We start from the raw sequence: 13495 nt of genomic DNA, 5'->3' as shown, positions 1-13495 counted from the left end.
GGTACGCAGTTTCCGAGGCTGCGTCCGCAGGAGGGATTTTTTGAAATAAAGTAGTTGTAGCCTTTGTAGCTAGCACTAGGCTAGCTACCATTGTCCACCAAGTCCCCTCGCACCCTTCTGATCCCCCCCTATCGCCGTTGCTATACGTTACCTAGCTGCGATCCCACGAGAGCCGCAGCCTCCCCAATGAGCTTCAGTCGTCGATATGGCGACGATCGGACATGACGTCTGACGTCATCGCGCAATTGCGATCCTCACCATAGCAAAGCCTGGAGCTGATTGGAGAGGCTGCGCCATCGCGGGAGCCGGGGGGGGGGGGCAAGGTACGTATAACGGCAGCGATCGGGGGATCGGAGCAGAGCGGAGGGACTTGGGGGACTCAGGTAGCTAGCGAAGTGCTAGCTATAAAAGGCTAAAACCACTTTTATTTAAAAAATCCATCCCGAGGCAGAGAAGTCGTCTGCTGCGGCTAGGTTACCGCCAAAAGGGTTAGTGTATGCTGGAGTGTGTCAGTGACTTGGTTTACTATTCATAAAAGATCAACAAATATCAGTTTTGCTGGCAGTCTGCTTTGTTATTAAGAATTCTTTCACACTTAAAAAACTAGTATAGTTAACAGTCTAGTTAAAGTGTCTGTGAGGTTAAAAAGTAAATAAAAGTGGTTGCTGCAATTCAAACCTTTTAGCAACGTGGAACATACAGACCCATATAATTGTATGGGCAGTAAGATGGACATGCAGAATTATTATGCAATGCAACGGACGTAGTGTCAAGTGTTTGACATGTTTGGAGAATCTGGATTTTAGACACTGATCGCTGATGCAAAGCATCAGCATTAGTTATATGAAGGTGGGATGCATTACCAATACAGAATGATCTGTGCAACCATATAAAAAGCAGTGGGGCCGAAGCACAGAGTAAATATGCTCTCCCATAACAACTTTGGTTTGTTAAGGTCATCACTCTGAGTACAGGATGGTCGCTTCCTACTCTAGAATAGAAAACCTGTTGCCTGTGTAAATTAAAGCGGACCCAAACCAAACATTTTTTTTTAATTCAAAATATTTAGTTGCACGACTGACACATACAAAGATAAATAAACACTCCTTCAAGTCTATGAGCATTTCAGTGACTGCTTTTCACCCTTCTCTTTTCATAACTAGGGTTATACTGGGGGCAGCCATTACCAATTCCTCCTTTGCTGGACACCACCTACTCCACCAGTTTGCCAGATTTTGTCCTGGCAATATGAAAGGAAGGGAGAGGTTCCTCCAATATATGTAAAATATTTTACATTTGTCATCATGCAGCTGAAAAAAGGCTGCTATTAAAAAAGGCTACCCAACATACGTATTGTAGTGCGTCAGACAGGGCACTTCCGGCGCAGCGTACCGCAACGTGGGGAGTGTGAACTCCCCCATAGATTAGCATTAGGCTGCTGTAAATTTACCACACAGTCTCAGTTTGAAAGGGGCCTCAGAGTCCTGAATTAGCAACTCTTACATTGAGGGGAAAACAAAAGAAAAATAAAGGAACACAGGCTAATTCTAAGTAATAATCCTAATATTTGTAGAGCGCTCTTCTCCTGTTGGAGTGAAAGTGCTCAAGAGCTGCAGCCACTAAGCGGGCGCTCAAGGGGCCACCTTGCAATGTTAGGAAGTCTTGCCTAAGGACTCCTTACTGAATAGGTACTGACTGTAGCCAGGATTCGAACCCTGGTCTACTATGTCAAGTAGGATAGGTACTGCACACACACATTTATCTCGTGTTACAGGTCACTTCACAGTCCCTTTAAAATTCTGCATACATAGTTCAAGGTTTTCGACAGAATATACATAGATTTCACATTAATATGAAAATCTAACAAAGATATATTAAAAAACTAGGGTAGTGATGAAATAGAATTTGGGAATGTCTGTTCTTTGTTTGACTGGTGTCGAGTAGGAAAAATGCGTGAAGGCAAGTGCAGCGGTCTGTTAGCGACGCTTTCATTGTTTGTACCAGCATCACACTAGCTGTGGCACATTCACTATTACAATAGAAATCTTGCTTCTTATGCAATACTGGAAGGTGGTAAACAATCAGGTTAATATCAATTGTTTATGTCAACACTGCAGGGTATGTCTACTTTTAGGCCTCTTTCACAGTGGGACATTGCGTTTCATGCGACGTTAAAGTCGCACAACGTGCCCCTAACGCAGCGCATGTAGGTTATAAAATTGGACGTTATTTTGTACTATGTTATGTGTCTCTTGGTGCGCCGTTTTCATTGCATACTGATGGAATGAAAACGGTGCATGCAGTACATTAAAAAAAAAAAAAAGCGCTTACTGAGCATGTGCAACACACATAACGCAGGAAATGTATTGCTAAGCGCACAGCATGCTGCATTTTCTAAATATTGCTACACGTTACATACAAAGCAACGTGTGCACTGTGACTGTTGCACAGACTTTGTATTGCTGTGCGTTAGTCTGCATTATAATTTTTTATAACGTGCGACTTTAACGTCGCACTGTGAAAGAAGCCTTACACTGTATGAGTTACCATAAGGTTGCTCTGAAAACACTTCATATATTTGTACATGATACTTCACATACTAGTAATTTTCCATACTACCATCATTATCCATATGCAATTAATCCTCCTGCATAAGGATTGGTTCTCACATTTAAAATCGTCAGTACTTTTTTGCACCTTCGTTCAGAGCAGGAAATGGATCCTACTGTTAAAAATAGGATACTCTTCCACTTGTTTAAAGAGAAGAAAAAAAAAAAGAAAAAAAAAAAAAAAAAAGGATCAGTTTTACTGCGTTGCAAAAATGGAATGCAGAGCCCCAACCTCCTGCATTTTCCTGGACAAGCAGATGCGTTGCCCAGAGCCCACCATAAAATGCAGCGGCCACTGAACTGTCCACTTCACACCAAATGGATTCCTTATGAGTGGAAACGAGTCTTATGCTGGGAATACACGGATTCTGAGCCATTAAGATGGCCCGATAGATCATTTCCGACATGTCCGATCACCGTTCGATCGTTTTGCCGCTCGATTCACCATTGTAGTTAATTGAAAAAAAGATAAGAAAAACGAGTGGAAGATAAGAGAATCGAGCGGGCAAAACGATCGGGTGCAGAATCGAGCACCAGAATCGTCCCGTGTATTCCCAGCATTACAGTGTACAGGAACCATTTTTTCTAAAGCAGAGTTGTCCAACTTTCAATGCCTGACAGACCAGACAAATATCTTTATCAGCAAGCAGCTTTTGGTGTTCACTGGCCAGTATGCACAGCTTCCTCTACCTGGTGTGCTTTTGGTTGCATAAGAATGCACTAGTGGTCCAATCAGAATGCATTTTTTGCTACTTGTTTGCAGATTGGCCCCTGGGCATTTTTTGCTGGTAACAATGGTGGAGAGGGAGGGCAGTGCAGGGAAGAAGTGTGATCAGCCGGCTGCAGTTATAAGATCTCAGAAGGCAAGTGTGTGATACTTAGTCACTGGTGTACAGTGATCTAACTAGGAAATTATGGTAGGTAATAGAGACTGCTGTGCAGTAAAAATTATGGTAGATAGAGGGACTGCTGTGCAGTAAAGGCCTGTTGTGTCACTGGGGTCTGACTTGTAACTGGGGGCTGTCACTGAATTATTTTTGGGCATACATGTACTTCTTTGAGCAATTTACCCCTTATCTGTGTGGGAATTTTAAGGTGATACTTTAATGGAAAGACATTAGGGTGACATTGCCATTTTTAATCAATGGTGTCACTTTCAGCTTAATATTCTCAACAGTGTAGCGTCCCTGGCCTAGCCAATGCTGTGTCCCAGTCATTAGTGAAAATTGTGGAATGCTAGTAGTTACAAAGCTAGGACACACTATACAGTCACTTTAGATCTGAACATGGAGGCACTATGTAATGTTTATGAACCTGTTATATACTATATGACTCCACCCACTTCCCTTACATAGGAATAATGGTTTGAAGACAATCAGGATGCCAGCTTCTCAATCAGGAAACAATGCTGCTCTCTATATACATAAGGTTGCACTGCACTAGTCTACAAGATCAGACTTTTATTCCATGCACGAAATCCCACATGCAAAAAGGGATATATTCTTTCACTTTCACCAATGATCCACATGCAGTAGATTTGGAGCACAAATTCCCCTGTGCAGGTCTCATAATCGATTACTACTATTCATGGTGCAATAATAGTGTAAGAAAAATGGTTTCTTGGGCTAAATAAATGCTGGATCTCTGTTCCTGGTTCCCACAAGCTGATGTCATTCACATTTGGTTTTAGACAAGACAAGACAAATAACATTTATATCGTGCTTTTCTCCTGGCCAGAGCTGCAGCCACTAGGGCGCGCTCTATAGGCAGTAGCAGTATTAGGGAGACTTGTCAAAGGCCTCCTACTGAATAGGTACTGACTTACTGAACAGGCAGAGCCGAGATTCGAACCCTGCTCTCCCATGTCAGAGGCAGAGCCCTTAACCATTACACCTTCCAGCCACCAACAGCATATTATAATATATATATATATATATAATTTTTTTATTTTTTTTTGTTACAGCTTGCCTAAGGTCTCCTACTGAATAGGTGCTGCCTTACTGAACAGGCAGAGCCGAGATTCGAACCCTGGTCTCCTGTGTCAGAGGCAGAGCCCTTAACCATTACACCATCCAGCCACCTTAGGAGCACTCTGGTTACTGAAATACACTTCTTGGATCTGTCACTTTCAGCTTATTACTAAGCCCAGGATCTCACAAGACGTGTAATGCTCCTTTAAATAATCAGACAAAAAGAGGCACACTCTAGTATTCCACTGTAATAAGGTGTAAGTTGAATATGCAAGCTCATTATTCCTGACAAAGAAGGGGGTAATTTAATACAAGCAGCCAGCTTCTACAGATAGCACCTGTTTCCTGGCTTAGGCACTATTAACTGCAATTTCTTCCTTCTCCATTAAAAATACACTACAGCCTGCACAGTCATTTCATTAAATGTGCTTTTCATCTCTTTCAAACTAATTCATGTTACTATTTGAACACTGGCCCTTATGGACCTGCTGTATGAAAAGTATGCTTCACAAATGAGTGATTCCAATTCTGCTTCCATTATTTGTACAGTGTCTCATCTCTAACAATGTAGGCTGGGGGAGGGGGGCTCTGCCAATGGGCCGCATGTAATATGCTGAGGGCAAGGACATTCCATGGCATTGGATTTTGCTTTGATAGGCAGTCAAATAAGTATGCAAAGCCATACATAAAACAGAATATTCACCTATATCACCCATACTCTACATGTGTAGAACCTATAGGCATAACCAATGCCTAGAAAGATCTCACAGTGTGTGTGTGTGTCTTTCTGAGAGAGAGTGAGTGTGAGAGTGAGTGAGTGAGTGAGTGAGTGAGTGAGTGAGTGAGTGAGTGAGTGAGTGAGTGTCTATCAGCTCCAGGCATAGGGACTCGATACCTTGGATAAAAGGTTGGGACCGTGTGAGTAATTCAGACACTATTGGCCAGAAAGATTGACAGGACTGCCAGGGAACTGGTATTGTTTAAAAGAAAGTAAATATGGCCGCCTTCATATGTCTCTCATCTTGGGTTCCTTTTAAGCATGAAGACAGGTTAATGGGAATCAGGACAAAATTTCTTTCTAAATGAAGTGGTAATAGATTGCAGCTCTCAATTGGGTCACACTGGAAAGTATTGAGGGTTGCTGACAGGTTAATAAATTAGTATTTGTGTGCAGTCTTATGCAAATGCTCGGTAGGGATGATAAAGATTTTGCGAAAAGCTAAAACTCACCTTAGCCGCCGCCTCCCTTCCACTGCGCGACTCCCTGGTCTCCAGCTTCTTATACTTCCGCCTTCACGGCAGAATTTCTGGTTTAGAATGTGGAAGTGTAAAGGTGGCCATACACTGGTCGATTTGCCATCAGATTCGACCAACAGATAGATCCCTCTCTGATCGAATCTGATCAGAGAGGGATCGTATGGCCACCTTACTGCAAACAGATTGTGAACCGATTTCAGCCTGAAACCGATCACAATCTGTAGTGGTGGTAGTGCTGCCGCTGCTCCCCGCCCCGCATACATTACCTGCTCCGCCGGCGCGAGTCCCTGGACACCGCTGCTCTGTCTCCACGCTGGTCTGGTCTCCGGAATGCTTCACTTCTTCCTGCCCGGCAGGAAGTTTAAACAGTAGAGGGCGCTCTACTGTTTAAACTTCCTGCCGGGCAGGAAGAAGTGAAGCATGCCGAAGACCAGACCAGCACGGAGACGGAGCAGCGGTGACAGTACCGCTGTATTGCGTCGGTCGTCGGGCATTCGAACGCCGCTATCGATGCACTCCCGACCCTCGAAAATAATCTTCCGCACGGATGTATCGACGGGAGTCGACGGAAACGATGGATTTCGGATGGAAATCCATCGTTCTGTCAGCGGTGTGCGCGGCGATTTCACAGCCGTTTCGATCACTGTGATCGAAACGGCTGTATATCGGCGGGAAAATCGTTAGGTGTATGGGCCCCTTAAGAAAATGGAGAGCTGCCTAGAACGTATTGAAAAGTAGATGGTGGCCAAGGTGATTTTAAGTGTAACTGTGGGGCATCAAATCAAAAATCAATTATTTATTTTTATCTGGCAAACAAGTAATAAGGATGCTAACCAGGCAATCCAAAAGTTAAAAATCACTATTACTTTGCTTGTTGATAAATGATCATTCCCAAGTTTACCTGACTCTTATTTGGTACATTGCCGCACAAAGAATTGCAGGGCATGCTGGGTTGTCTTTTTTTTTAGCTTCTTTACTTTCCTCTCGGACTTAACTAATGCAGCCTGATTGGCTGAAGCTTCTTTCCCTCCTGTTTTCCTCTGCCACACCTCTGTTCCTCTCTGATCGGCCAATATTCCTCAAGCTGAGACAATGCACTTTCTATTGCAGAGCTGGGTGAGAGTCCCTGAAGACTGGGAGGAGGCAGGCAATACATACACAATCAGGCAGAGGAGAGTAAGGGAGGAAATGACATCAGGATTGGCTTCAAGATAGACACAGTGAAAATGGAGAATCCTAAGAAGGATTTTCTCTTTTTTTACTATAGAGAAATCAAACTGTAGACAGTGCAATACATATGTTATGTAAGTAGAGCAAGTATTTATCTACTTATATATGTGTTGTTTTTTCTGAGATAGAATGGCTGAAAGCTCCTCTTTAACCCTTGTATACACTCTGGGACGATTACACTTTTCACAAAATAGTCTCGCTCATCCCTAGTGCCTCCCCCTATACTCCCTGCCAGGAGATTCTAACCAGGCCCACTGTGTTATAGTAAATCTCTGCATTAAGCTAAAACCTCATACATGCTTCTGTTAATCATTCTAAATTGTTAGCACTTTTTCCGTCCACATTTTGGGCAGCCAGAAAGATTATCTCCAAACCCACAGATTAGAACATAAGCTTTTTAGCTGCAAAGCATGATCTGATTCCAATTTGACCACACACTTGGGTGTGCCATAAGAGACAAAAGCCCTGATCCACTAACCTACGGTAATGGCTAGTACACACGATGCAATTTTTCATCAGATTGAGGCTTGGAACCCACTACAAAATGCTATCGCTAATCGCAATCGCTAGAGTTTTGTATGTGCGGTTTGCAAGCGATTTCATGAGCGTTTTCAGGAGCGATTTTAAAAAGTGTACTCTATTTGCCAGTGGTTGTGTAGCGATTAGCGTTTTAATTCTGATTGGTCCTTTCAATTAATTTTAATTTTGTTACAGTGTGCAGTAACTTCAAACCGCTAGCAAAATCGCTCTGTGCAGGTTTTGATGAGCGATTATATGCCAGCGTTTATATACTTTACATTGCAGAAACGCTAACGCTAAACATGCTGCATGTCCTGCGTTTTGGTAATCGCAATCGCTCCAGTGGAATTTGGCCTATCCATTAACATTAGCTGAGCGTTTAGGGAAATTGCTAGCGGCTTGAATCGCTCCCTAAACGCTCATAAAATCGCTCTAGTGGGTTCCAGACCTAACGGTCAAATTGATTATTTCCGACAGGTACAATCCCACTCATTTTTCTGATCGATCATGTATAGAAGTGACTGGAAAATGAATCCGAAAAAAATCAGAATCAGAATCACAATCTCCTGCAAATCCCCGCCCCATGACTTGACGCCTTGATCACACCCATGGGCGTTAGGCGGCTGTTAAATGCCGGCCACTGCTGTGAAGTATCGCGACATCGGTACTTCACTAGCGCGGCCTCTACTATGGTAATTAACATAGTTACCATGTTAATTACATAATAACTGTTAATTAATATAGTAGCGTTCGTGTTGGTGAAGTATCGTGGACGAAATGCTTCACAGCAGTGGACAGCATTTAAAGGAGCACGCTTTGCTATGTAAGCAACGCGTGTAACTAAAGAAGGTACACTACGCTGCAAGACCGCGTGTAGCGTGCAGCCTTGGATCTTGCTCGCGGTGCTGTCATGGAGCTCGTACTGCCATAGCAGCGCAGCTTCATGAATCAGCCCCATAGCACTGCATAACTAAGAGCTTTTTAAATCACTAGCGCTTGAATGCTCTTGTAATGTGTACTAGCCCTTAATGATCTGGTTAACGTGTTGTCAGTTCCCAAATCTAATTAGCCTCCCCCAGCTCTGCTGATGAAAATTCTGACCCTGGCTGAACTGGAATCTGCAAATCTGACAAATATGAAAACTTATCCCTGTTGTTTAGTAGGTATTTAATAGGCTTGTCAGACATCGTAAGGGCTGGTTCACAAGGGGTGCTGTTCAGCAGTGTTTCAGCTGATCGCTGGTGATCAGCAAAACGCTGTGACATATGGGACCATTATGTCTGCACGTTGCATGCAGCATTTCGGGAACAATTGTGATACGATTCTCATTCCCCCAAATAAGAATCACAAAGCCCAATTGCTGGTAAATTCGTTAGGCAATTGCAAGTGTGAACCTAGCCGTAAGGTGCGTACACACGCACTACCGCCGGCAACAACGTAGTGCGTGTGTACAGTCTGTCAGGCAGATTGATAAGGCTGTTTCTGAACGATCCGTTCAGCGTATCGTTCAGAAACAGCCTTATCAGTCTGCCGACAGCACGTACACACTTGCTACTGTTGGCTGAACGTCTGCCCATCGGGAGGGTCCGGCAATTGTACACACCTTTAGGGCTCAGACACACTATAAGCGCTTTTCTGGTCGATTTTTGGCCGTCAGAGCTTTCTGAGAGCTTTTTAAAAAACAGTAAAAACTGTTACCGCAAATGCGATTTTAATGCAAGTCAATGGGAGCGTTTTTTTTTTAAAAGCTCTCAGAAAGCTCTGATGGCCAAAAAGCGCTCAGAAAAGTGCTTCTAGTGCGTCTGAGCCCATAAAGTTTGTCAAGCTTAATAAAAAAAGTCCCATTCACAAACGTGACATATTGCCATGCATTTTTCCAAGACACGTTTGCATGCAGTTTGTTATTGTCTGCTTCTTCTGTACATTTTCAGCAACACATCAATATTACAGTCGATACGTATTACTGAAAAATCCACAGACGTGCACAAGTGTGCTCAGGCCCTAAAGGAGTGCTCTCACTTGTTATGCATGGAAATTACGAATGTCACATGGCAACTTTACTGCAATAAGGTGCATCAGGCCCTATGTGTGTTGCACAATGCTTTTCCACTGACATTATCCAGCAACACAGCATAGAGAGCACTTAAAGGGAACCTTAACTGAGAAAGGTATGGATGTTTGCTTTTAAATACCAGTTGCCTGACAGCCCAGCTGATCTCTTTGAATGAAGTAGTGGCTGAATCACATACCTGAAACAAGCATGCAGCTAATCCAGTTTGACTTCAGTCAGAGCACCTGACCTTCATGCTTGTTCAGGGGCTGTGGCTAAAAGCATTAGATGCACAGGATAAGCAGGAGAGTCAGGCAACTGGTATTATTTTAAAAAGGAAAAATCCATATCCTTCTCAGTTTAGGTTCCCTTTAAAGCGAACCTGAGATGAAACATATCTCAGGTTCCATACTTACCTGGGGCTTCCTTAAAAGGAACCATCAAGCAACATTTCCTCCCGCATGATATACTTACCGGGGGCTTCCTCCAGCTCCTTGCAGCCGAAATGTCCCATGCTGCAGCTCCACTCTCAGCCACCGGCCCAGGGTCCCCGCCAGTGCAGAGGCTTACTGCGACTGTGTGAGGCAACGCTGTCAATCAAGTCCAAGTTGTCTGCAGCATACTGCACCCGTGCAGTACACTGCGGACGTAGTACACAGCGTTCGTGCAGGCACAGGAGAGGTCGGACTCTGCACACAGCATGGACCTCAGGCTGGCGGCTGCGATCAGAGATGCAGCATGGGACATGCCGGCTTCAAGGGGCTGGAGGAAGCCCTCGGTATGTATATCATGGGGCAGGAAATTTTGCTTTCTTTAAGCCCCCTTGAAGCTGGCATCCCTCGCGGTATCCCCGGGTGGCTCCTGTCCCCCACAGTACGGTGTGGTAGCCTGGTCGAGTCATGTTTCATCACGCATGTGCAGCCAGGCCACGCACAGGCCCGTCATGCTCCTGTCACCGGAGGTATACTGTGCAGCTGCAAAACACTCCAGGCGACGGAAGCGCGACTAGGTCGCGCATGCGGCCGGGCCACACATGCACGACAAAGTGCAACTCGGTCAGGCTACCGGGCCATACAGAGGGGGGCATGAGCCACCTGGTGAAATGGCAAGGGATGGCAGCTTCAAGGGGGTTTAAAGGAAGCCCCTGATAAGTATGGTACCTGAGAGGTTTCATCTCAGGTACACTTTTAATCGCAATAGTGACGAAAAGCTGTTGTTACATTTGTGATTCAACCATACAATGCAGCATTCAGTACAATGGAAGTATGCTTTACTGCCACTGTAAGCGCACAGGTTATCCAGTAAATGCACAGCATGCTGTCTGTTAGTGCGAAGGGACCCTCCACACTGCATCCAATGAGAACGTACCACAGGAATATCATCGCATCGCGCTGGGTGTGAAGGGACTCTAAAGCTACCCATACAATACTCGGCGCTGATCAAATATTCTGCAATTGAAATTAAGATCGATAGCGTGCGCAAAGAACCGCCATCCATGATCACTGAATGTCGTCCATGGGTCGATCACAGCATCAATGTGCTCTGACAGTAAACAAGATTTTTGATAATTGAATGTGTATGGCTAGCTTTAGGATAATGTGGTCTACACTGTAGCGGTGAGAACAAGCCCATAAACCTCTACAGGCAGTGCATTCACTTGCTTCAAAATACTACAATGTGCACAATGTGAAAGCACTCATATGTGAACAAATTCATTAGTAATTTAAAGACTGGGTTACATCGGCTTCATTGGCACATGTAAGAAGACCCAATAGTGATGTCTGTGTAAACAAGAAACATTACAGAACAACATTGCTATTAAATGACAGTACTACTATTAACATCAGTTTAATAGCAACTACATGCAAAACGTGCTGATCAAACTCATTTACCTGTTTTATTGATTTGTCACTGCCATGTACAAACTAAGTGGTTAATATGAATTCGCAGTTAAGTACATTATGCACACTTGCCAGAGAGACAAACAGGTATGACGTGAATTTCAGGCTGTGTTTCAAACAGATCCCAACACAAACAAACCAAACAATACAGAAACTCACCCCAACAGCAATCCGCCTCAAGAATCAACGTTGATTGTGCAGAGCAGTGCAAATATGCCGATAATAATTCAGTGCAACCACACTCTGCTCACATGTCTACGTCTAGAATGCTGCATAAAAGTCTAGAAAAGTAGTTATAGAGAATAGACATGTATGTATATATACATGTAAAAAATATTGAAGACTAAACTTCGTAATATCCAAACGACTAAAAGTTCTGTAGCAGCTGGAATGAGATTAAGGCACATAGGAAACAACTAAAACTTGACTTTTGCTGATTGCAGATAAAATCATGTCAAACTTTCCCTGTGATGTAACGAATCACAACCTCAGGAATTCAGCCCTGAAACAAAAAAAAGTCTATTTCCGTTTGTAGGGAAAAAACAAGGCAGGCGAGAGGCATCCATGTGCCAACAGAGCAGGAGGAGATCAGGCCACTCTCATGCCTAATTGCCTATAGGCGATCACTAGTGCAGAGGCTCTTCCAGAGGCACACAGTTCAGAGGTGGCAGAAGCTGGAGAATGTAGTCATCATAGAGTTCCAGGCAGGAGAGGAGTTCCTACATGTTGCTACGAGTTCCTTCCTTCCCAGCAGGCAGAGGGATGGATGTGTTACCTTAGCATACGCCAGGAGGTGGCCACAGGGTGTGACAAAAGCAAGCCTCAGAAGCCTGCAGCCTGGGGGGATGGGGGATCTCAGATCTTCTGGGATCTTCAGGAGAGCCACAACAACCCCCTCAGCTTCTTCTTCTTGCCCCTCTGTGTGTTGTGCTAAACTCCTCCTTTGTTCATCCCTCCTTTCCAGAGGAGGTGCAATCAGCATCCGATGACTGTGTTTTCATTCTGCAGCTCAACCTTTGACTTTCATTTTTTTTTACAGTCACGCTGCGCAATTCAACGCAGACACTTCAGTCTGACTGCTGAAGAAAATACATTCCAGCGCTATTATGCATTGTAACTTTTCTTATGTAATACACGTTGCACTGGAAACGCGTGTAATACGCCGCTGCTCTCTGATTTGTCTCTCGGTGTGCAGCATGCCAGGGATTGCACGTTGTCGTCTGTCACATTCGCTTCATTTTATGGGTTTTTCCGTGATGTCAGGAATAGGACGCAGACACGACAGGGCGTGAGGAGAGAGGGATAGGGCTCTGGGAGGAAGCACAACTGCCCCAATATGCCCCCTGCAGGAAAAACTGAACATCACACAAGGACATTTGGCAGAGAAAGTCTGAACTTTTGGATACTGTAAGAATGAGAACTAACCCTAATATTATTCAGCTAGAGGAATTTTCAAAAGAGAAGCCAGCTTTGGCTGGTGACTATATTGGTCCATGTTACTCTATGGTCCATGTTAGGCCCCGTTCACAGCTAAGCGGGAATTGCGCAATTACTGCAAACCGCTAGCGTTTTATTCTAGTCTATGGCAGTGTTCTCACTGCCACGATCGCGGGCGTTTTGTGATTATCGCAAACGCACTACCTGCAGCGGTTTGCTGGCGATTCTGGATCGATCATGATTAGCATGTATAGAACCGCTAATCGCGATCACTCCCAAATCCAGTGATTTTTACGCATTTATCGCGGGAAAAATCATGCCCGCAAACGCTAGCGATTCCTAGTGTGATTGAGCCCTTACTCTACTCCATCTCCTATTACCAGGCGTTTATCTGAATCCTTCTCCTGAAATAATTTTTACATAATATTAAATAGTGTGGTTAAAACCTTTATTAGATTTCTGTTGATGATCTGGGTGCTAATTTGTGAGAATTAATTATTAGCTACTTTTGTAGTGCCAGCC

At 44.1% G+C, this 13495-nt stretch overlaps 1 protein-coding gene across 3 annotated transcripts in view; it reads right to left on the bottom strand.

The window, feature by feature from the left end:
• Window positions 1–12785, bottom strand: part of SNX33 (sorting nexin 33) — a 57440-nt gene extending 44655 nt beyond the window's left edge. For all 3 annotated transcript variants that reach the window (XM_068275709.1, XM_068275710.1, XM_068275708.1), the window contains exon 1: window positions 11696–12785. The gene's annotated coding sequence lies outside the window, so the exon portion shown is untranslated. The remainder of the gene's footprint in view (window positions 1–11695) is intronic.
• Window positions 12786–13495: the final 710 nt, after the last annotated feature.

Source organism: Hyperolius riggenbachi, chromosome 3, assembly GCF_040937935.1.
Source record: "Hyperolius riggenbachi isolate aHypRig1 chromosome 3, aHypRig1.pri, whole genome shotgun sequence".
Taxonomy (NCBI): Eukaryota; Metazoa; Chordata; class Amphibia; order Anura; family Hyperoliidae; genus Hyperolius; species Hyperolius riggenbachi.
This window is presented reverse-complemented; position numbering and strand designations above follow the sequence as displayed.